At 37.7% G+C, this 25,930-nt stretch overlaps 1 protein-coding gene and 1 long non-coding RNA gene across 3 annotated transcripts in view; one reads left to right on the forward strand and one right to left on the reverse strand.

Moving 5' to 3' along the window:
• il1rapl2 (interleukin 1 receptor accessory protein-like 2) overlaps positions 1 to 25,930 on the reverse strand; it is a 631,449-nt gene that overhangs the window by 580,687 nt on the left and 24,832 nt on the right. The gene's annotated exons all lie outside the window — the stretch shown is intronic.
• Positions 5,912 to 25,930, forward strand: part of LOC133647938 (uncharacterized) — a 37,290-nt gene continuing 17,271 nt past the window's right edge. Inside the window, exon 1 of the long non-coding RNA XR_009825808.1 lies at positions 5,912 to 6,045. This is a non-coding gene — a long non-coding RNA (uncharacterized LOC133647938). The remainder of the gene's footprint in view (positions 6,046 to 25,930) is intronic.

Genomic DNA, 25,930 nt, shown 5'->3' on the forward strand with positions numbered 1-25,930 from the left:
CTTAAATCTGATGGGCCACACTTCCCTGAAGGTCTACGTTCTCGCTGACCAAAAATTAATCAGCAGAGAAGCTGTTTTTCGAACATGGGATCACCATGTTTGTGGATGAAACCTTGTGTAGAATTTAGGTTTTGTGATTGACATGTTTGACCCGTGATCTCGACCTTCGAATTGAGAAATATGGTACACATCAAGTGTTTTTGTTGACAAAAAGTAAATAGTTTATTAATATGTCACAATACATTTGACAAAAAATAAGTAGTCCTGCAATTTATTAGTGTTGGCAACAGGAGTAAAACCTGGGACAGATAGGTCAGTCTCTTGCTACTTCTTTTATCAAAGTACTATTGCCACCAATAAAAACTAATGAGAGACTATCACCCAAGTGTACTGTATGTCTTTTAAGTTTGGAGATGATTGGTTGAAAATACAATTTCAAAATTTCCACTGGATAAATGTGAAAACAATAATATGTAGTATTACTGAGTCATTACTCGAAGAAACACATCATCTCCAGGTTGCAATATTGAGACATAATAATGACGTTCCCATACGGGAACACCATATGTCCTCATCAATTAAACATACTGATGTATAATACATCACCAAACACAGTCTGCTGAATGACACAAAGACAGTAACACACAAATTCATTGCCAGGACCAGACACAGTTAAGTCAGTGTAATGACCCATTTGGCATTGAGCAGCATCTGCTTAGCAAATCAAGACTTGTGTTCAGGACGTTACCAGTTCTCCACGACACTCAGCATTCTACTGTCTTAAGAGGCCTCATGAGTCCATCCTCTCTTGATCTCATATTCCTTTTTGTTGATGGCGCTGTGCCCCCCACTAAGTGTAAATATCTGCTTCTTACAAGGCAGGTTCAAGGTAAGATATGATATGATCTGTCAAGCTTTGTGTGATTTTTTTATGAACCATTTGCAGCATTTACAACCATTTCATGCAGTACTGCTATGCATTAGAATTTAAATATATTCATCAAGTTTAAAAACAAAAAACTATTGATTGTAACTAAATGTATCCTCACAGTAGGGATGGGTACTTAATAACACACTTTATTAGATAGCAACCAAATTCTGTCAACACTATCAGGTACCGATTCATGTAAAATCAAACAATACCATATTTCGATACCTTTTGTTGCACGTGACTTCATATCGGATTACAGACTCGGCACCGACTCAAGTTTTTATTGGGCAAACAGGCTTTATCGTACAGGACTGTCTTTTAGGTAATGTTGCAATTTTCTATGCCAGCAAAGCAAGCGTGTCTGATATAAAGCCCTCAAAAATCAGGCTTCAGTTTTCAAAATGCGCTAGTTAGATGCTAATTTACCTTGGATATGCCGTATACATTCTACTGATTACCATTAACGGTTTCATAAACATAAACACCTTGTAGGGCTATACAAAAGACAAGACTGACACATTTAACTTAATGACCCCTTTCTGACTATGGCAACACACCAAGGACAAACTAATGTGATATCTTTGTATATGCACTCAAAAAAGAGAAATGTATCTTTAGTTTTGTTGGCTTCATTTACAGACTGTGCAGCAAAAACTTTCATTGTGTCTGTTTAACTCCGTAGTTCTGCAAAACTGCCCTCTGTGTAGTGCTCTGTAGCCTATACACTACTGACTTCTAAAGTATTGGAATTGCAGCTGCATACATATTATACCACATAACACTTGCAAATTCTGAGCATAGGGTACACTGGATTATAAGGCGCACTGCCGATTTTGCAGGCCTATTCAGATTTATTTTAATACAAAAGGCACACTCAACTATAAGGTGCATTAAATGGGTAATTTTATTTTAGTTTTTTTCTACATTTAAAACACTTCCGTGTGGACTAAATAACATGTATTGGTTCTCTGGTCAAAATATTCCATTCATTATGTTTTACGGACCATCTTCAAACCGCTTTCGGATCGTCTCTTCAGGATGCGCAGTTTTGTGGGAGGGTGTTATAGCGTCTTCTCCCCATCACCTTTGTTGTACCGGTAATTTTTAGTGCTTCAATAGCAAGTCTACTGACAGAAATGAGTTAGAACTTAGTACGCTACTTTGTATTAGAAATGGTTACAGCAGGAATGCCCCACAACAAGAGGATTGTGGGGAAGAAAAGGAGCTTACTGACTAAGGTTTCAAACTACAATGGCGGATACGCGCAATTTTTTGGGACTGCTGCATATCCAAAAAATACACATCAGCAAGTACCAATACTGTAGGTAAGAAAAGTTGGTTTTACATAATATTGTAAAACAAAACGTCAGATAATATGTCCCCTAATAGGGGCCGTTTTGCGGTCCTAAAGACACACCATAATAATGCCGGTATGTTGAAGCAAAGTAGGTCTGACTACGGTAGCCGTAAGGCTCCGACAATCCATCAAGCAGTGCGGCTTTGTAGATTACCAAAGTCGTACTAAAACATTTTGACAGATTTTTGAGCGCCGTTTGTAATGTTCTAAATTACAAATGACACATCAAAGTGTTGGGCTTGTTTGCTCGCGTCATCTTGCAGTCCACATGAATCTCTTCTGTGTGACTGCCATCTACAGATCGCACCTATTATAACAACGTGTACCAAATAAAAGTGTTTCAAGGTCCGTAAGCACAACCAAAATAATTCCGTACATTAGGCGCGTCGGGTGATAAGGCACACTGTTTATTTATTTATTTTTTTGAGAAAAATAAAGTAGTTTCAGTGTGCCTTATAGTCAGAAACATATGGTGCATTGCGTGCATACGTGTGCAATACAAATCAAAGTTCAAGCACACCTTTTCCAATTATTTCAGGTAGGAAACATTTTCCAAACTTGAGCACTGCTTCAAGTGCTCACACTAGCCAAACATACCAGACATTGCCATTACTAATCATCTTAAACAGTATACGGCCTCAGTGTTTCATGGATAACTCCCTTAGTACAGTATGCTCAGCACATTTAATTGTTTAATAAATTATACCAGAATAAATGTATTTTTTGTCCTTACTTATAATGGTCATTTGAGGTTGATAGAGAATACCAACAGTAGTGTAGACCACCGGTCCCCAATCTTTAATTGCCTGGTGTACCTTCACTCAAAGGTGATGGGGACTCTGCAGAATTGGCCTTCAGAAACAGAGCACACACAGATTGTGTTTGTACTTGCATTTGCATTTTTGACATTTTAAAATCAATTCTATTGAAAATGTTTGTACAACTACTTTAACTGTAAAACTAATCTTTTTTATTTATTTAACAATGTTAATTATTAAAGGCCTACTAAAATGATTTTTTAAAATTTAAACGGGGATAGCAGATCCATTCTATGTGTCATACTTGATCATTTTGCGATATTGCCATATTTTTGCTGAAAGGATTTAGTATAGAACAACGACGATAAAGTTCGCAACTTTTGGTCTCTGATAAAAAAAGCCTTGCCCCTACCGGAAGTAGCGTGACGACACCGGAGGAAGGACTGCTCTTATTTTCCTATTGTTTACACCAGCAGCGAGAGAGATTCGGACCGAGAAAGCGACGATTACCCCATTAATTTGAGCGAGGATGAAAGATTCGTGGATGAGGAACGTTAGAGTGAAGGACTAGAATGCAGTGCAAGACATATCTTTTTTCGCTCTGACCGTAACTTAGGTACAAGCTGGCTCATTGGATTCCACACTCTCTCCTTTTTCTATTGTGGATCACGGATTTGTATTTTAAACCACCTCGGATACTATATCCTCTTGAAAAAGAGTCGATAACGCGAAATGGACATTCACAGTGACTTTTATCTCCACAAAAATACATCGACGAAACACTTTAGCTACGGAGCTAACGTGATAGCATCGTGCTTAACTGCATATAGAAACAAAATAAATAAATCCCTGACTGGAAGGATAGACAGAAGATCAACAATACTATAAAACCAGGGACATGTAAACACACGGTTAAAGCTTTCCAGCTTGGCGAAGCTTAAAAATGCTGTTGCTAATGACGCCATTGAAGCTAACTTAGTAACGGAACCTCACAGAGCTATGATAAAAACATTAGCGCTCCACCTACGCCAGCCAGTCCTCATCTGCTCATCAACACCCGTGCTCACCTGCGTTCCAGCGATCGACGGAAGGACGAAGGACTTCACCACGATCATCCGTGCGGTCGGTGGCTAGCGTCGGCTAGCGCATCTGCTATCCAAGTCAAAGTCCTCCTGGTTGTGTTGCTACAGCCAGCCGCTAATACAACGATTCCACCTACATTTTTCTTCTTTGCAGTCTTCATTGTTCATTAAACAAATTGCAAAAGATTCACCAACACAGATGTCCAGAATACTGTGGAATTATGAGATGAAAACAGAGCTATTTTGTATTGTATTCAATGGGGTACCAATACTTCTGTTTCACTGGGTACGTCACGCGCATACGTCATCATCCAAAGACGTTTTCAACCAGAAGTTTAGCGGGAAATTTAAAATTGCACTTTATAAGTTAACCCGGCCGTATTGGCATGTGTTGCAATGTTAAGATTTCATTATTGATGTATAAACTATCAGACTGCTTGGTCGGTAGTAGTGGGTTTCAGTAGGCCTTTAAAGATATTTTTTCTAATATAAAACAAAACACATGTCGTAAAAAAACTAAAATGACGGGAAAAAAATGAATATTCTACCATAACATTTTGAACACAGATAATGTTCTACAAAAAAACAGTCTAGATCAGGCTTTTGAAATTTGACAGACGAGCTGGGTGAACACATGATGCATTTTAAAGCATATCATACCTGTTGGAACTAAGAGTAGACTTCCCAAACATGGGCTATACATCTATGTTCAACAATATCGTATCAGAACATCAAAGAAACACACAAATGGTATTAAAGGGTTAACCCTTACATTATCTTTCAGTGGGAACAGTGTTGTTGATCACCCTTTTTTTGCCAATGCGTCAAAGTCTAGTATCAGTTTTGTTGTGGCAATTCTCAAAACAGATTTTTGCCTAATTTTGTTGTACTATTTGGCGAGCCGGATTAAAAAGACCAACGGGCCGGATGTGGCCCTGAGGCCGTAGTTTCCCCATAACTGGTCTAGATAGAACAAGAACATATATTTGGCGGCGGTTGTCTTGTCCTACCATGTTTCTATTTTTTCCACTTTCTGCTAATTATGGTGGTTACGCTCTAAGACCAAAACGAAAAAAGAAGAAGTAATTGAGACGACCATATAATGTGTATTTTTGACACATTAATTTTCTAACCAAAAAAATATTTAAAAAACGGCAAATGTCTGTAGTCACAAATGCCAAATCGCAAATACATGGGGACCCACTATACACCCCTAAACATTTTTATTTTATTTTACCAGAATGAAATAAATATTTTGTATTCAAATTTTGTGCTGGTGGATTGTAAATGGAGATTTAAAATGTAAAAAGAAGAAACAGGAGCAAGCGAAAATAAATTAGTCATTATTATTAAAAAAGACTAAACATTTAAACTCAAACAAATTGTGTCATGTCTGCCCAGGTGTTCCAATGAGTGTCTTTCAATGTCTACCCAGGTGCTTTCCATCACTGCTCATTACCTGCTTTGTATATACACCCCTGTCTTTCAGTCTAGTTGCGAGTTTGTTGCCATTCATGCCACATCCTAGCATCTGTGTACTCATGCCTTTCTGTTACTGTACCCTGCCTGACCTTTGATCTTGCCTATTTCCTCACGCCCTCCTTGCCTCTGCCATTGTTTGGACTGCCTTCATGTGTGTTGATCCTTGCCTGGAAAAAACCCACCAGTATCTGTTCTGCCAACTCTGCCTTTAAGTCCTCCTTTCACCAGGAAGCCTTGAAAAATTGTTGATCAGCTGATAAAAGTTGAAGACTGTAGCCTTAAAAGGGTTAAATGTGGACTGGAATCTAACTTTCTTGGAGGTTAATGTAAGACATTCACATTGGAATGAAGGTCCTGATGACAAAGGCTTTTGGTCTTTTCACGGAATTGTACAACTGAACAAGAAAAGGCTTCTTGGAGGCAAAGATGGATGCAGTAAGATATCAGTTTTATTTTTCCTATAGGATCCTAAATGTTAAGACGTTTAGTGGTAGAGAAATAACAAAAAAACACCCACGTAAACATGGGCTTTGATGGGCTCGTTCATGAGGCACAGGCTGCTCTTCAACCCAAATTGACAGAAAATTATATAAAAGACAACATTTTTAGGGATGTGGTTTGATGTAGTCGTGTGTTGGTACTTTGGAAAAAGACCAAGGATGCAGACTCGTAGAGATGTTTAAGTATAAAATAGTCTGAGGTCCTTAACAAGAAAAATGCACTGTAATCTGGCGGTACGTAATATTTTCTTTGTCCCTTTTAAAGACAGTGCAAACATGACAGCAGTATCACAAGCACATGTTAATGTGCACACATACACATGTGTACCCTTCCTGAAGACATGACACTGACTTGCGTTCAATGTCTATGAAGCATTGTGAATATTTAATACACACACCGGTATTCTCACTAGTAGCGTTTACCAATAACAGACTGACCGTTTCAGAGGTGAAAGGTAAGCGTGTTCAAAATCTATTTTCCTTTAAAACACCAGCTAATGTAACCCTGCTAAATATTTATATTGGTAGTTGCAAAGATGGAAGCCTCAAAGTGGGTGATATATTTCCCATACTAATGTTGTGTGTACAGTATGCATCTGTGATTGTTTATGCATGTGCGTGGGACATAAGTTGGTCAGTCTGTTTTTGTATCAGCATTAGCTATTATTTCCATGGCATGCTGACTGAACCCTTTAACTAGATCAGGGGTCACCAACCTTTTTGAAACCAAGGGCTACTTCTTGGGTACTGATTAATGCGAAGGGCTACCAGTTAGATACACACTTAAATAAATTGCCAGAAGTAGCCAATTTGCTCAATTTACCTTTAACTCTGTTATTATTAATAATTAATGATATTTATCTTTGTGGAAACACTGATCATCTTAATGATTTCTCACAATAAATATATATAGAAACAGATAAATATCAATATGCAACACTTTATTTTTATATTTTCTCTAAGTGCACATTTTCATATTGAACATTTTCAAATGATCACTTCTAAGACAGTCTTGTGAAATCACAATATCCCATTTTAACTAGCCAGCCACTAACATTTTTTAACAAATCATGAATTACTTTGCACCATGTTTGTACAAATAATAACTCATGTAAAATACAAAAGTAAACTCTCAAATTTTTAAATCATGTCACACTTTGAACTGGACACCAAATCTGTTATCTGTTTCTTTGTCAGTTAGTGGGAAGCCTGGCATTTCATGCTGTTAACTAGTGTGTTGTACTCTGGTGTGTAACTTGACACTGCAACTCTGAGTGAGTCTTGCAGATGTGCATCAGTGAGGCGTGTTCTGTGTTTGTTCTTGATGAAGTTCATGTCAGAAAAGGCTGATTCACAAAGATAAGATTTTTCCTCATTGTTTGCGGAACCTTCTTAATATTTTGGACATATTTTCACAGCAATCTGGCCTTAAGCTTAATTATGATGAATGTAAAATGTTAAGGATCGGAAATCTAAAGGGAACGTCCTTTCGAATGGAATGCAAAGTGCCTGTTTTGTGGACAGATGGACCAGTTAACATACTTGGTGTTGTTGTCCCAGAAAATCTGGAAGATCTAGGCTCAGTAAATTATGATAATCGACTAAGAAAGCTGGACAAAATTATGCAATTATGGAAAGGGAAATCCCTAACCTTGTATGGTAAAATGTCTATTGCCAACTCGTTAATCATGCCTCAATTTATTTATTTGTTTTTGTCATTACCAGCTCCATCACAAAACTTTTTTAAGATTTATGAGCGGAGGGTCTTCGATTTTGTCTGGAACGGCAAACCAGAAAAGATTAAAAGAAAGGTTTTGTACAAAGAGTATGAATATGGGGGCCTGAAATTTCTCAACCTTGAAGCTATGTGTCTGTCTTTAAAAGCATCAATTGTTCCAAAGATGTATTTAAACATTGAGTGGTACACAAATGTCCTGTCGGACAAAAAACATGTACTATATCAAAATAAATTGTATCCTTTTTTACAAGTGATCCCCTCCCAGAGAGTCTGCTGGGAAACATGGCGGGGTTCATAAAGGAAACAATCCACTCATAGTGGTGTTTTCAATTTTATGTGCTAGAAAAAAGAGACGATATTTTGCAGCAGTTAATATGGATGAACTCTAATATTGTAATAGATGGAAAGCCTTTCTTTTGGAAAAATATGTTTGAAAGAGGAATCATTTTTGTCAATGATATTATCAATGAGAATGGTAAAATTATGAAGTATGATGAATTTAGAGCTATGTATGGTGATGCTTGCTCAAGCTTTTCATTTTATCAACTAACTGGAGTAATTGGGAAAAGATGGAAACAAATAATTATGGAACTACTAAATTATTAGTTTGTAAACCTCTAATAAGAAATTCTAGTGGGCAAAAAGGAACTAAAATAAATAGAAAAATATATAATTTTTATTTAATAAAGAAATCTTTGAAGGCTGCCTCATACAACACAAATGGAAAATGGGAGGACTTTTTTGACTGCCCGTTGCCATGGGATGCCATATTCAAACTAATCTATAAAAACACTATCGATGTGCAAAATCGTTATTTTCAAATTAAAATTATTTATAACTTTTTACCCACAGGGAAAATGTTAAAATTATGGAATATGACAGAGTCAGATGATTGCCGATTTTGTTGTCAGGAGCCTGAATCCACCCTGCATTTGTTTTGGTATTGTCATATTGTGTCTTTGTTTTGGGTGGAAGTTGAAAAAATGTGTTTAAGGATTGGTTTGTTTATGAAGCTTAATGTGGTTTCTGTTATTTTAGGAGAGTTCATTGACAATCATGATTTAGTCAATTTAATTATAGTACTCGGTAAAATGTTTATTTTTAAGGCCAAAAACAGATATTCACTTAGTATTACTTTCTTTAAAACATTTATTCAGTATTTTCTAACTTTAGAAAGTTACATGGTTGAAAACAATAATGATGCCAAAAAACATTTAAAAAAAGATGAGAAGTCCTCAAAGGCTTATTTTGAAAGTATAATTATGTTTATAGATTATATGATATCTGTTGTTGTGTTTCCTAATTTGAGTGACCTGGACATAATCTGGACTGTACATAAATGCTTATTTTGAAAATGTAATTTTGTTTATAAATTATATGCAATCTGTTGTGTTCCCTAATTTTTTTCTGTGTACATGAATGAAGGTGTGTGTTGCTGAGTCCGACTTGGACATTATCTGGACTGGGCCTGGTTTAAAAAACCCTTTAAACGAATCTAATTTCATTGACAACCTGGTCTGTTGAAGATAAGGCCCTTTTTTTAAAAATTAAATAAAATAAGGTAAATAAATAAAAAACATTTTCTTGGATAAAAAAGAAAGTAAAACAATATAAAAATAATTACATAAAAAATAGTAATTAATGAAAATTTTAGTGGACCAGCAGCCTATACAATCATGTGTGCTTCAGGGACTGTGTCCCTTGCAGATGTGTTGTTTATGTTGTGGGAACCAGAATATTGGTAGCAGAAAGAAATAACCCCTTTTGTGTGAGTGGGTGTGGATGAGTGTGCATGGGGGAGGTTGTTTGGGTTGATGCACTGATTGAAAGTGTATCTTGTGTTTTTTCTATGTAGATTTAATATTAAAAAAAAAAAAAAAAAACATTTTTTTTTTATTTTTTATTTTTACAACAGGCCCGCGGGCGACTCATCTGGTCCTCACGGGCGACCTGGTGCCCGCGGGCACCGCGTTGGTGACCCCTGAACTAGATGTTAGCTTGGGTCACACATATTGAATGTGAGATTAAAAAAACTCAAACAATAGGATCTTGTTCATAGTATGCATATGTAACGAATGCCAGCTTTGATTGATTGATTGATTGAGAAGTTTATTGACATCTTAAAGAATTGAATCCATGTAATACTTTAAAAATGCAAAAGGATGGCACAGAAAGCCAAAAGGCTTGTTTCCATTGTGGTCCATTAAATACTCATCACATGTGATACATTCAACAACAAAAGATATATAACCTGTAACATATATATAAAAAATTACGTAAAAAATGTGGTAAATTATGAACATATACACAGTATACATGTCAGGTGATTTGAAAAACAATATATACAAAAAATGGGGGGGAGGGTATATATATACACTATGTACATGACACTATGTAAATGACTATGCTCATGTTGACTCCAAGAGTGTGCAAAACAGAATGAGAAAATAGATATACACTATCACCACATATAAACCTGTTTGATGCTTCAAAGAGTTGCTGGGGATCAATTTTGGTTCGGATCAGGTAGAGGTTGAGCTGAGCCATGATTTTATGGCAGTTAGTGTGGCTGTGCTATAATATGTTACGTAAACTTCACCTTTTGATGCCTTAAGAGCTGTTTTGGACAATGAGTTGACAGCCATAGACTTGTAGGTCATTGGCGAACAATGCACCAATAAAAATTTCATCTTTGTGGATTTCTGGTAGCTGGTTTAAGGACTGGACTGCACAGGATGACCCTTTTTAAAAGTATTTATCTCTATTTAATGATCATTTGGGTAGTTTTGTTTTTACTTATATATCCCTTTTATTGGTTGCATTTAATTCCAGCGTCTACTAATCTACAATTAATTGCCTTCAATTAGCTTTCAAATTTGTAGAAAAACGTATTTGTGACACATAAAAGCAGTATACACATTCTGGCTGTTTAGCATAAAATGCTGTCACAGGGATCCTCCGGCTCAAGGATTGTGGCAAAGATGAGATTGCCCTTTATGATGCCCCCTTGTAAATGTGTCTGCTGCTTGTCATAGGATGAAAACACATTTCATCCTTTTTGCATTTTGTTTTAACAACAGTTTACTTCTACTTACACTTGATAAAAACTGGGCTGGATGTTGATATATAAATGGAATACTGCCTCTGCAGTTAAATGTTTTATGTTCATATTGCCAATGGAATGGATGGAATGGACATCATTTTTAACTAGAACAACAACATTGTGTTCAATGTGAGAAGTTCAATGGTTCCTGCTGCAGCCACAGCTGATTAAAATGACTAGTTGCGCTCCAGAATTGTTATTGCATTCTAAACTAGAAAGGCACTCATAGAGCGCAGACCTCTGGCAAGCCTTATTTTATAGAAGTATTATTGTAGAAAAATGATTTGCAAATGCGTCTCTCTATCTGTATGTCTGTAATCCAATTCGCGTGTCTGTGTACTAATGTGTGTGTCTGTATCTCCGTGTGTGTAATCAGAGTTTTTTAAGTTGTCTGTATTATGAGTTGTCTGTGGGTAAAAACAAAATCTGTCTATCCGTATATTCTCGATTGGCTGTCGTTTTACACTTGACTTCTTGCTACGTTTTTGCCGTGAAAGAGTTGTGTGCATATTCAAATGTGTGTAGGTGTAAAACAATGGTAAATGGGTTGTACTTGTACAACGCTTTTCTACCTTCGAGTTACTCAAAGCGCTTTGACACTATTTCCACATTCACCCATTCACACACACATTCACACACTGATGGCGGGAGCTGCCATGCAAGGCCCTAACCACGACCCATCAGGAACAAGGGGGAAGTGTCTTGGTCAAGGACACAACGGACGTGACTAGGATCGAACCAGGAACCCTCAAGTTGCTGGCACGGCCACTCTACCATTCGAGCCACTGTGTCTCGGAGTGGCAACCTGTGTCTAACAGAATATGTCTGTAATCCGATTTGTGTGAAGCAGGAACCCTGATCGGCTATCCGTTTTCACGTGACTTTTGCGATACTTCTGCCTTGGAAGAGCTGTCTGTCCATGCTGGGATCCAAAATTGTAAAAATAGTTGTCTGTCCGGAACTTCACCTTGCCTTTCCCTATACTCACCACTAGTCAGCACCTTCAGAGGGTCGTAGCTACATGCTGTGTTAAGATAGAGGAACTTTTGCGTTCGAACACTGTAGAGATAGTAATGATACAAATTGTAGATTGTTACGTTCATGCCTTGATTGTCAAATATGTTGTTGGTAAGCATGATCTTCTCTATACTGCAATAAAGTGTAATATTGCTAAGCGGCCAGCCTGCTACTATGGATGGGCACCGAATTCCGTACTTTATTGGCACTGACCGAAACCGGATGGTACTACCGGGTACAGATTCACGTAAGATGAAATGGTGCAATGTTTTAGTTCCGGGGTTGCGTCACGTCACATGCGGTTTCCATAGCAGTGGCGTGGGCGATACTTGCTAGCAAAACAGGTGATTTCGAAGCAGAAATACCCTTCAATTTTTCATGCCAAAACCCAATAATGCCAGATAGAAACTCTAAAGTGTGGCTCCACTTTTGAAATTGCGATGCTGATGCAGATTACGCTCGCTGCAATATTTCTGGTGCTAAAATGCAGGTAATGGGCCGGGATACCTTCAGTCTGAGGAATCACCTCAGACTGGATTTATCTCATGGCTGAAGAGTGCAACATTTTTGACAGCCGAGATGGATGACGGCTACAACTCTGGCATTTAGCAATTGTAGCGACTCGGCTGCAGCCAGCGACACTGACGAAGAAACAATATGAATATTTAGTGACGTGTCGTGCCAAATTCTGCATCCCATGCCGTGGGAGCAAGCATGGGGGCGGAGCTCTGTTCCTTGTTGAGACAGAGGTAACACTTCCGTGTTATTAGTGATGTCAATGATAAATGTGGATTATAACGATCATGCTTTGTCAAAAATGTTGTTGGTGTAACATTTGACATTCGTACCTGAATAAATGCTTTTGATTATCTGTACATTCTATGTTGTACTTAAGTACTCACTACACTGCATTAATTATGTCTTAAAAAGCCTTTCTATTGTGTGTCTAATTCTGCAAAGGAAACCATCAGCCTGCTTCTTTCTGGAAATTACATTAATAACATCCTGTAATTTCATTTTATGAATATTTATTTAATGTTCTGATAGATTGAAAAAATTAACACAAATACAATGGGAACAAACACTGCCATGTAAAAAAACGATGTATTTTATGCCATAAGTCTGTCTCACATACGTCTGTTTTGCTCAAACAATGTACTAACATCATGTCGCTTATTATGTACAAATTTAGTATTATACAAAACTTGTGAATTTAGACTTATTTCACTAATCACAGATGCAGTTAGAAGGGGATTCATAATTTTGTCCATCCTGGACAAACTGAAGGCCAAGTTTGAAGTGAAAGATGAAGATTCTGCTTTCAAGACGGCAATCAAGGAGAAGGTCTGGGAAGGCCTCTCCCATCCTTACTCAGTATGTGGTTAATTCATATTTTTATCAACAGCCACTTTTGTTTAAAATCTACTTAATAGTGCAATTATTTATATATAAAATGCATTATGAAAATGTCAATGTTTAATTTCTATAGGATGCTACCTCGTTTTAAATTAAAGTACCACTGATAGTCACACACACACTAGGTGTGGTGAAATTACCCTCTGTATTTGACCCTTCCCCTTGTTCCACCCCCTGGGAGGTGTGGTGCGAAGTGAGCAGCAGAGATGGCCACGCTCGGGAATCATTTTGGTGATTGGCCAAAAAGTTAAATTTTGGTCTCATCACTCCAAATTACTTTGTTCCAGAAGTTTTGAGGCTTGTCTCTGTGCTGTTTGGCGTAATGTAAGCGGGATACTTTGTGACATTTGCGCAGAAATGGCTTTCTTCTGGCGACTGGACCAAGCAGCACATTTTTCTTCAAGTGCCTCCTTATTGTGCATCTTGAAACAGCCACACCACAATTTTTCAGAGAGTCCTGTATTTCAGCTGAAGTTATTTGTGGATTTTTCTTTGGTTTTTGTGTTATCATTCATATTCTCTGAAGAATGGCCAAGAAATTATACATTCTACCAGGGTATGTAAACTTATGAGCACAACTGTATATATATATATATATATATATATATATATATATATATATATATATATATATATATATATATATATATATATATATATATATATATATATATATATATATATATATATATATGTATGTATGAAAGACTTAATATATATATATATATATATATATATATATATATATATATATATATATATATATATATATATATATATATGTATGTATGAAAGACTTAATATATATATATATATATATATATATATATATATATATATATATATATATATATATATATATATATATATATATATATATATATATATATGTATGTGTGGGAAAAAATCACAAGACTATTTCATCTCTACAGGCCTGTTTCATGAGGGTTTCCTCAATCATCAGGAGATTGAGGAAACCCTCATGAAACAGGCCTGTAGAGATGAAATAGTCTTGTGATTTTTTCCCACACATACATATTACGCTCTACCACGGTATCGAGCACTATTTTTTTTGGATAATCCAATTAAGACATATATATATGTATATATATATGTACAAGAAAAACCCAGACACCATCTTTGTAGTCATTTCTTTCCTGTGTGGACTTCCGTCTTCCTTTACAATGAGTGAAGCTGCACGAAACCTTGTCTGCAATTGTAAATAATTTAGTTTTTAAGTTTTGTGTTTCTTGTAGAATCTATATAGAGTAATATACAATAGCCTATTGTTAAAATAATGAAAAATACATCATTAAATATATTTGTTTTATTGTATTGTTACATTAATAGCTGTTGTATTATTATAGGATGGCTTCTTGAACATTTCATAGGATTTTCAGAGGGAGGAAAAACCAAGACATTTAATATAAAATGTAAAATGAATAAATATAGAAAAAGAAAAAGAAAAAAAATGGTTAAAAGCCATCATCCCGGGGAGCATTTCATTTCATCTCGTTCGCTCGCATCTCCTGGGGGCTAAGCCCCCCCTGTCCTTAAAAGCTAGTGACGCCCCTGGTGTAACCCCTTTTGTGGTGGTGGCAGAAGAGGGATCAGATGCTTGTGCTGGCCAGCTTGGTCAAAAAGTATATGTGCGTTCAAGCTTCTTCTACTCCGTCAGAACGAGATACAGTCAGTGTGAAGCGGGCTCGGCTCTTGCCAGAGAAAGTTGACATGTGTTCTTGAAAAAAACTGCACAGAGAACGATCGACAATAAACAGTAATTGTAGTCCACAGCAAACACATTTGCTTCACTTTCATGTGTAGTTTGTAATATTTTTTGAAAAATGTATCCCCTTTTGCTCATTTGTTTTGAACTTATTTTCCCTCCATGGACCCCAGCACATATTTTCCAGAAGGAAAAAGAAAGGAGTACATACAACCGGGTTTTATTTTGTACAATAGTAAAAATGTTTTTATTTTTATGTTGAAGACATTTTATGAAACAATTTACTGCTGTTACTATAACAGTCTGATATTGTTTTGATATACTTGATAATTGATCAATATTAAGGAATATGTTAAAATTGAAACATTTTGAGATTTCATTATTACACAAACAAAATTGGTATGGATTCCCAGGTACCGGGAACTGGTACCCTATCAATTTAAATGGTAACGGTACCCATCCCTACCTACTGTCTGGAAATAGAATAGAATAGACTTGTTATTGTTTTTGCCACATTACGATTTACAAAATTATGTAATGCTGATGGCGGAAGCTGCCATGCCGGGCGCCAATCACGACTCATAAAGAGAAGTTAGAGGTTTGGTCTTGCTAAAGGACACCTCGACATGAGCTCATCAGGCCGGGATCGATTCAGTAACCATATACACAAGATAGCAACTCTACCCACTAAGACAAGACAAATCATAATATGACCAGACAACTTAAATCACGCACACGCGGCTCTGATGACACACACACACACTGAGATGCAGACACACACATTATTACACAGACATGTGAATTGGATTACAGACGCACAGATTGAGATACGCATTTGCAAACAATTTTGCTACAACAATACTTTTTATTTCCCCAATATAAAATAATCATTGTGAAAGAGCTGTTGGTCTATAAAGACCACTCTATAAAGCATTTGATTTCATCCTCAATCTTTGAAGATTGTCCGCCCAGAACAACGATGGTATAAATCATTTACACTTATGCCAATCTTTATTATTGAAGACACTTATGATGAAGAGGAGGTCCATGTTGGTGTTTATGTACATGGTTGCTACAAAACAAAACATAGAATTATAATCAAATAAACCTTGCAAGTTAAATATGCAGTGTTTCTAAAACAGTCATAGATGAATGTTTTACTTTAAAATGAAGATGACATCAAGATCTATTGAAAATGGCGCAGGAGTAAAATACTGTCATTTGTGGCAATTCTCTTTAAAATATGAAAAAATATTATATATTTGAACGCAGTATTGGCTGTAAATATGTTGAGGGTAACTGCAGATTATGGACTAACTAACCTACAAAGAGCTAAACCCTAACAATTACATACCCTCCTGCCGGCTGTAATGAAGGTATATGAATGGTTTGGGAATGTTTGTCATAAATACATTGTAAATCATATCACTGCAGTGGCAATCCTAGCTTCAATGGCGGACTTTTTTTTATCATTATGAAAGCATGATTATTAATCACAATGATTCATTGTTAGGTAAAACATAGTGTTGTGGAGGGGGGTGGGGGGGGGGGCATGAACGTGACGTCATTGTGTGATTTGTAAATAGTCTAAAAAAACAGCTAAATTAACATTATTCATATATTTAAGGACAAATCTTCTTGTGTTTTGATTATAATAAGTACCAACATTTCATGTTGTTCTCATTACATTATGCCTTTACTTTATTTATCCATTGTGGAAGTTTTTTGGGGGGATATTATTGACCTTATACATTTGATTGTTTTATATTAGCTATGTATGTACTATATTAGCGTCCCTTCACTGGCTCCCTGTGCATTACAGAATCAATTTTAAACTCTTTTTATTTGTTTTTAAATGTCTAAACAACCTCGCACTAACATATCTCTCCGACCTCCTTCAGCCTTACTGCCCCACCCGATCCCTAAGATCAGCCGATCAGCTGCTACTGACGGTCCCGGACACAAGGCTGAAGCTCAGAGGTGACAGAGCTTTCGCCACTGCTGCTCCCAAGCTCTGGAACGACCTACCTCTTAGTGTTAGACAAGCCTCCTCTCTTCCTGTTTTTAAATGTCTCTTAAAAACATATTTTTATTCCATGGCTTTTAACACTGAGTGATACCCATCCTGCAATGGCGCCCCATAATACACCTGCTGTGAACCTGTTTTTATGTTTTTATATTTTATTTATTTATTTTTTATTGTGTTCTGTTTGTGTTGTGTTGTGTTTGCTCGGTCCTCGTATTATTTTTAACCTGCCCATTGTTCAGCACTTTGGCTACCCCTGTGGTAAATTTTAAATGTGCCTTATAAATAAAGTTGATTTGATTTGATTTGATTTGTTTTAGTGGGAAGCATGCATATTAAATGACAAAGTATAGCGTTATTATTACATTATTGATTGTACTCATTACATTTCCACAATTCATGCAATTATGCGCATGCGCAGATGCGGGGGGTAGATCAATTCCAATGAGGAGCATGTCTCGCCAGAACACCAGCGAGAAATGTTTGCACTCGACGGAAAAGTGTCTTCAGACTTTATTTAGGGCAATGGCTAGCCGTTAGTCCTGCAAGTGCGACTCCAAGGAGACAAACAGAGCAGGGTGTTGTATAGGCGTCTACACCTGTCACTATTTAATAACGGCCACATTTTTAACACACGTGAGTTAGGGCCTGGCCCCACAGAACCTTTTTTAGGTGGCAACCGCCAAGAGTACCATTTTAGCCTTGTAACCCCACGCAAATGGCATTTTTGGTGGTCTGAAACAAAAGCTCCAGAGTGACACGGTCTGAAAACTCCGACATTGTCGTTTCCGTGCTCCGAAGGAAGCCGCCAGAGTACCCGAGAAGGATTCAATTCAATTCAATCCAAACAACTTTTTTAATCCCTCAAGGGGCAGTTCATTTTGAGCAGCATGTTGTCGTGGTTCGTAGAGCCTATACATGGCCCACAATAAATAAGTAAATAAATATATGAACAGCACAACAATCAGCAATGTCGCCGCCTCCTTCCCAACCTGCCGCCGTCCCCACAGAGAGAAGGCAGGCTCAACAGCTATCAACAACAAGGCTGTGATTGTGATGTAGAGTAGTTACTACGATTAGCTCTTCGGCAACAACACCTTGTCATCTTCTGCCAACTATACATCAGCCTTGTGAGCACCCTTTGAGCAGAAAAATTGACGAAAAAAAGGGGAACATTCAAAGTGCTGCCACGCAAACTCTGAAATAATTTTTTTGAAAATCAAGCCTACATTTCCTGCAATTAGGTGTACTTCTACACTAGTTTACCTTTAGATTTATTCTCATCAACCAACCACTTGTGGCTGTCTTTTTTACATGTTTACGTCCAATGTAATGTACCGGAGAATTTTTTGTTAGTTTGTTTTAGTATATAATTCAATAACATTAATGCAATTGAAAATGTAACTTAGAAACTCTGTAACTTGCGTAACTCAGAAAATGTTTCCCATTTGGCAACTCCATCCTGTAGCTACACCCCGTCAGGTAATACTTCTGGTGTTGATGCCTCTGTTTACGATCACTCACGTCAAAAATATACCTTCTCGCTGGCTACTAATAAATACTCAAGAACTACAACCGGTTCGGAAGTAACAGTGTTTAGATTGTAATCATCCAAATATCACTTTCCTCTGGCACTGTTCCCCTAGCATTCAAAAAAGCGGTTATTCATCCTCTACTCAAAAGACCTAACCTCGATCCTGACCTCATGGTAAACTACCGGCCGGTGTCCCATCTTCCGTTTATGTCGAAAATCCTCGAAAAAATTGTCGCACAGCAGCTAAATGAACACTTAGCGTCTAACAATCTCTTTGAACCTTTTCAATCCGGTTTCAGGGCAAATCACTCTACGGAGACAGCCCTCGCAAAAATGACTAATGATCTATTGCTAACGATGGATTCTGATGCGTCATCTATGTTGCTGCTTCTTGATCTTAGCGCCGCTTTCGATACTGTTGATCATAATATTTTATTAGAGCGTATCAAAACGCGTATTGGGATGTCAGACTTAGCCTTGTCTTGGTTTAACTCTTATCTTACTGACAGGATGCAGTGTGTCTCCTATAACAATGTGACCTCGGACTATGTTAAGGTAACGTGCGGAGTGCCCCAGGGTTCGGTTCTTGGCCCTGCACTCTTTAGTATTTACATGCTGCCGCTAGGTGACATCATACGCAAATACGGTGTTAGCTTTCACTGTTATGCTGCTGACACTCAACTCTACATGCCCCTAAAGCTGACCAACACGCCGGATTGTAGTCAGCTGGAGGCGTGTCTTAATGAAATTAAACAATGGATGTCCGCTAACTTTTTGCAACTCAACGCTAAGAAAACGGAAATGCTGATTATCGGTCCTGCTCAACACCGACATCTATTTAATAATACCACCTTAACATTTGACAACCAAACAATTAAACAAGGCGACTCGGTAAAGAATCTGGGTATTATCTTCGACCCAACTCTCTCGTTTGAGTCACACATTAAGAGTGTTATTAAAACGGCCTTCTTTCATCTCCGTAATATCGCTAAAATTCGTTCCATTTTGTCCACAAGCGATGCTGAGATCATTATCCATGCGTTCGTTACATCTCGTCTCGATTACTGTAACGTTTTATTTTCGGGCCTCCCTATTTCTAGCATTAAAAGATTACAGATGGTACAAAATGCAGCTGCTAGACTTTTGACAAAAACAAGAAAGTTTGATCATATTACGCATATACTGGCTCACTTGCACTGGCTTCCTGTGCACCTAAGATGCGACTTTAAGGTTTTACTACTTACGTATAAAATACTACACGGTCAAGCTCCTGCCTATCTTGACAAATGTATTGTACCATATGTCCCGGCAAGAAATCTGCGTTCAAAGAACTCCGGCTTATTAGTGATTCCCAGAGCCCAAAAAAAGTCTGCGGGCTATAGAGCGTTTTCTATTCGGGCTCCAATACTATGGAATGCCCTCCCGGTAAAAGTTAGAGATGCTACCTCAGTAGAAGCATTTAAGTCTCATCTTAAAACTCATTTGTATACTCTAGCCTTTAAATAGACTCCCTTTTTAGACCAGTTGATCTGCCGTTTCTTTTCTTTTCTTTTCTACTCTGCTCCCAACCCGGGGTGGACCGCTAGCCTGTCCATCGGATGGGGACATCTCTACGCTGCTGACCCGTCTCCGCTCGGGATGGTTCCTGCTGGCCCCACTATGGACTGGACTTTCGCTGATGTGTTGAACTTTCACAATATTATGTCAGACCCACTCGACATCCATTGCTTTCGGTTTCCCCTAGAGGGGGGGGTTACCCACATATGCGGTCCTGTCCAAGGTTTCTCATAGTCATTCACATTGACGTCCCACTGGGGTGAGTTTTCCTTGCCCGTATGTGGGCTCTGTTCCGAGGATGTCGTTGTGGCTTGTACAGCCCTTTGAGACACTTGTGATTTAGGGCTATATAAATATACATTGATTGATTAATTGAAATATGATTTTGTAAATTGTGCACCTAATGGCCTCAACTCTTTTCCATTATGGTTTTGTTATTTGACAGTTCTGTAGTGAATTTAAACATTATAGCGTGTTGGAGGTGTGCACATGGGCCTACTTGCATGCTCAGTGAGTGAGATAGTGATTTGTGTTGATGACCCTCTATTCTTTTGTGCTGTATGAGAAAATATTTGCTAAGCTGCTATTTGCCAAGAAAAGAGCCGGAGTCGAAGTGTAGCCTTAGGCAAGTTCTTATGTAACTCAAGCTCGCCATAATGTTTGAGACTCTTGCTCCATGTGAGTCAGTATCCCACTTGTATTGGGTGCCAACCTGACACACATATCCTGACCTGACTCGCAAATCAGTGCTAAGCTCAAATATACGTTCCTCTTTTTCCCCATCTCATCCTTGTGGCGCCCCCTTAAGAATGCTACACTAGGCAATTGCACATTTGGCCCACAGCTAAAACTGCTTAAGTATGTGTTGAAAATAAGTACAAGTTTGAAACATGTATAAAAATATTACTTTTTTTGTTATATTTGAGAGAACGTTAGGACAATACGATCCGCAAAAGGTAATACATGTCTAAAGATGTCCCTACTTCTGGGAAAGGGAATACAGCTAAGTCACTTAGTGCTGAGATTCTTTCAAATAAACATTGCCAGAAGAGAATAGAACAGTTTAGGCATTATAGTGGGTCAAATCCCTCAGCACAGGTAAACTAAATAAGCTCCAGGGCAGGAGTTGACGTTAGGTTTCATTTCAATAATAACGCTTATGTGAAGCGGACGGGGAACATTAAGTGCTCAGATACACGCACACAACCACCAACATGGTGATTTATTCTACCTCCACGGATATTAAACTAATGTGAATTAATCCTTAAACCCTTATTGTGAAAACAATATTCAGACTTTGTCAAAAACACACACACACACATTGTTACACACACAGTCAAGCACACTTAATTTTCCATAATATTCCCTTTGCACCCATTTTAAAGCCTGCTCTATTGACATTGCAATAGTCCACTGGGAGCCCTAAGAAATAATGTGCAGACAAGATGTATTGCTCACACACACACACACATTTGTGCGCACACACTTACAATACATTATTCACACACATTTGGAAACATTCCTCCCTGTATCGCGCACAGGGAGGCACACATAAAGAAATAGTGTTGTGCAATATGTACGCTTCACACACACGCACGTGCACACAGACGCACACAAACATTTGCAGAGGGAAGGAACCTATTTAAATGCTAAGTAAGCAGTCTCTCCCTTTTGGGGCAATGTGATTATACAGTGGATCTCATAAGCAATGCTTCACAAATATATTTGCACATGTAGAACTTAATTACATGCGGCCTCGTTTCTCTCTGTGTGTCATAGTCACAGGAATCTATCTATTGAGGGAGGTGGCGTTCAAGAAATTACCTCCCTACAACATGTTTGCTTGTAAAGCCGATCCAATGCAGTTGAGATTGGATGGATGTTTACATAAACAAGTCCAAGCTTAGTTTCCGGCGTCGCCCTGCAGATTCAATACAATACAAATTTAGCTTATGCAAAAAAAATGAACCCCCCTGTGAGTTGACAAAATTGAGTCTGTGCAATTTTATGAAAGAAGATGCCTTTTGTTCTTAGCCAAAAGCTGCTTAAAACGGACGGACAATCACATTGTCATGGTCAGAGACACACGTTTAGTGTGTTCTTTGCTGATCCGAGACCTTCTACCTTGGAAAAACATGAAATGGAAACCCCTGTGAGCGTAGTGTTCAAATTCTGGCAAGAAAAAAAACGCTTCTTATAGGCTTATTCAGACTGTAACAGAGCAGAGGCCGTACCACTGTGGACTGGCTGGTCCAAAAAGAGGTGCTGTTCGGCATGATAATGTTCCAGCTGCAGTCAACACAGTGCAGCCGCGCACTTCAACCTGTTTTTCCAAATTCCTTGTTTTTCTTAACACAACTATATCACAGTCTGACGTTTACAAACGACTTCTTTTTTTCTCCATCTTACATAGCACAAGAATGAATCTCTTAAGAGTTTGCAATCTGAAACAAGCAACTATGCTCTTTCTCTTCTTCTCACTGTTAATAAAGCTGCGGCTACTATGAACAGAGGCTGACAGAGATAAATGGAAAGGGAGAAGAGGAAAGGGATGAAGAGAGGAGAAAGAATTGGCGAGCAGGATGCACAGGAATAAAATAGGCCTCCATTGTTTCATATTTTCACAGGCGTACATTCAAACAGGGTTTCTATTTTGTGTTTGCTGAGGCAACTGAAAAAGAGATCCCTCTCAGGACAAAGAGGTTAACTGAACGTTTTAAAGCTCCACCACACACACCACAGAGATACACCGAGGGATGGCATGGGTCTGTCTTATGAGGAAACATGCAATGTGAGAGTACTCATCTATTTTGATTAGAAATCACAACAAACACCTGGGGATGATGTCTTTAAATGATGTAGACAGTCTGTTGTAGAGGTGGGCAGATCGGTTAAAATATAGATATCAATAACAGTGTTAGATCTATACTAGTGTAAGGAGATCAATATGATTGTTATATTGTCTTAGTTTTTTCTATTGGGTTGTTCAAATTTGTGTATGTGCATATCACTTTATGAGGTGACTATGTGAAATCAGTAACATTGGGAAATACAAAAAAACATACTTTTGATAGCTATAACAAAGAGGAGGAAACATAATATATTTTGAAGGTGTTTTTACCTCCAAATGGAGGTTATGTGTTAGCTGGGTTCTGTCAGTGGGTTACTTAGTTAGCAACATAGCTCAAAATATATATGGGTAGATTTTCAATTAAACTTTCAAAATATGTCAGAAATGGGATTTTGGGGTTAATCTGGATTATTTCTACAATGTTACCTTAAATTATGAGGCTGAATTTATTTTGTGTGTGTACGCTAGCAGTCCCGCCTCCACCCACAGAGACAACAAGGTGGACTAGTGGGTTCACTACATTTCTAATTTTGCTAAAGAACAAATATGATTGATTATAAAAATGATGTTACTTCAATTAATCATTTAATCGACTAATACAATTTGTAACTAATACCACATGGAGTGTCCAGAGCTTTAAATAAGCGGACATAATTTGCGCACGGCTGCTGCAATAAAACGCATGTGACAGCAGTGGAGTGTGGATGCTGTGATCTGCCACGCAGATCATGAAATAGTTTTTAAAATGTTTCATATTAAATAATGCAAATGTTAAAGGTGTAATTTCAATCTTGATGATGTGCATTTAATTGAAAAAAATAATAAAGTTGAGGGCAATCACAAAAATTGTTGATTTCAACAATTTTTCCCATGATACGCATTGAGGCTATAAAGTGTTGTTCATCTAAATTACGTGAATAATTGACTAATCGATAGATTGGTCGATTACCAAAATAACCGATACCAAGAGTAAACCCTTGTGCATCTTTCTTTGAAAGAGACAATGAACATAAACACACACAGACTTGGCGATTAAATGTATCATTCTATTAATTAACTCTGCCAGGAAGATATGTTTTCGCTGGGGGTTGATTGTTATTATGTCTGTTTTTAGTTAGCAACATTGCTGGGATTTAAAAGTAAGTTTTTAAAGAAATGTCACAAATGGGACAAGAAAGAAGTGTTTATACAATTTGGATGATCTGCGTCACTCTCAACATGTTCTTTCCCGCAGTGCGGTGCATCCATGAGGGGGAGGTGTGTGCCGTCGATGCTCAGTGCTTCATTGCATATCTTTTCAGTGTTTTTCTGTACCGTGGTACCTCAAATTGGATTCCACAACCAAGAGTGTATCTCAGAACACTCAAGTACTTTAACTTTAACTTAAATATTCAAATCAGCCCCACCGATTGAAATTCATTTATATTAATATAATCCGTGCTTGGCCCTCCCCCCCAAAAAAACTTACAGATAAGAAACAACTGTTTAATAATGTATACAATATAATATACCACAAACAACTACCATAGTTTAATGCAATAATGTAATAATATCGTACAGCATTTGCCTTTTCAGCGGACAAATGCAGTGTCTCCTTCGCTGATTCTGCATCCAGTGTTACCAATTCTGCATAGTATCTGCTTATCATAAACAACTTGTTTTCTTAGAGCTGTTGCATGCTTCAGTCCTCACATCTGGCAACACTATATCCGACATCTTTGAGGGACTGACCGGTAAAGTTGCTTACAGAAAGGCATTCACAACAAGCGATGTGCATGTTTGTGTACCAAATGCTTCACCATCCAGTTTGTTGAGTGAGGACTACACACAACAAACTGAAATATGTCAAACAGCGTCTGCAGCTTCTCAGTATTTTGGTGGAAGTCTGCGCTATCCGAGTGCTTTTCTAGTTACTTTTTTGTTTGGAACGACCTTAATGAAAATTATTTTTGATATCATTGCTCTATTTGAAATTAAATCACTGCGATTAATTAATTGTAAGTATTTTTTGTGTTAGTACTGCCTTGGGTAATAGCACCATTCCCTAGTTTTTGTAGAGAACAGGGACTAACGTTTAATGATAATTGGCCCTCTTTCAGGGGCAAATTGGGCTTGCTGAGGAGAGACCCTAACTGGGAAGGCACCATCACTCTGTCCAGAAATATAGACTACTATTTGAGTCAAGCTTGACCAACTTTTAAATTTTCCTGAGGGAACTCTCCTGAAGGAATCAATAAAGTACTATCTACACTAGAGCAAGCTCGGACACATGCAATTACAGTGTATGTTTGCCCGGGTGAAGAGTCGGTTAAGCTAGAACTAACCAGCACCAGGGAAAATGTTTGCACACATATCATTTCTCGTAGAATAATACACAACTCACATAATGTTGTTGTTTTTCTGTTGTGACTGTGCCAGAGGTGGACATGCATTCTACAGAGGTGGCAAATTACGACTTGTTAAATCTATCGCAGCACCAAGCAAATAATCTCAAGATCCCCATCATATCAATTTCTAGATGTGATCAAAATGATTTCAGGCGCACTACACAAAATAAACATAAGGTTATTAATATCAGTACTATGGATACCATTAACACCATTTCCTCAAAACAGCCCACTACCTATAACATGGGCTTTTTGAACATCAGATCATTGTCTCCCAAAATATTATTAGTCAATGAGGTCATTAAAGACAACAATCTTAATGTCATTGGTCTCAGCAAAACACGGCTAAAACCAAATGCTCTACGAGGCATCTCGTCCTAACTATATGAGTGCACATATTGCCCATCCCCTTAAAAGGGGTGGAGGGCTCACACTAATAGCCAATGAAAATTATAACCTTACCCT

The sequence above is a fragment of the Entelurus aequoreus genome, linkage group LG04, assembly GCF_033978785.1.
Source record: "Entelurus aequoreus isolate RoL-2023_Sb linkage group LG04, RoL_Eaeq_v1.1, whole genome shotgun sequence".
Lineage (NCBI taxonomy): Eukaryota > Metazoa > Chordata > Actinopteri > Syngnathiformes > Syngnathidae > Entelurus > Entelurus aequoreus.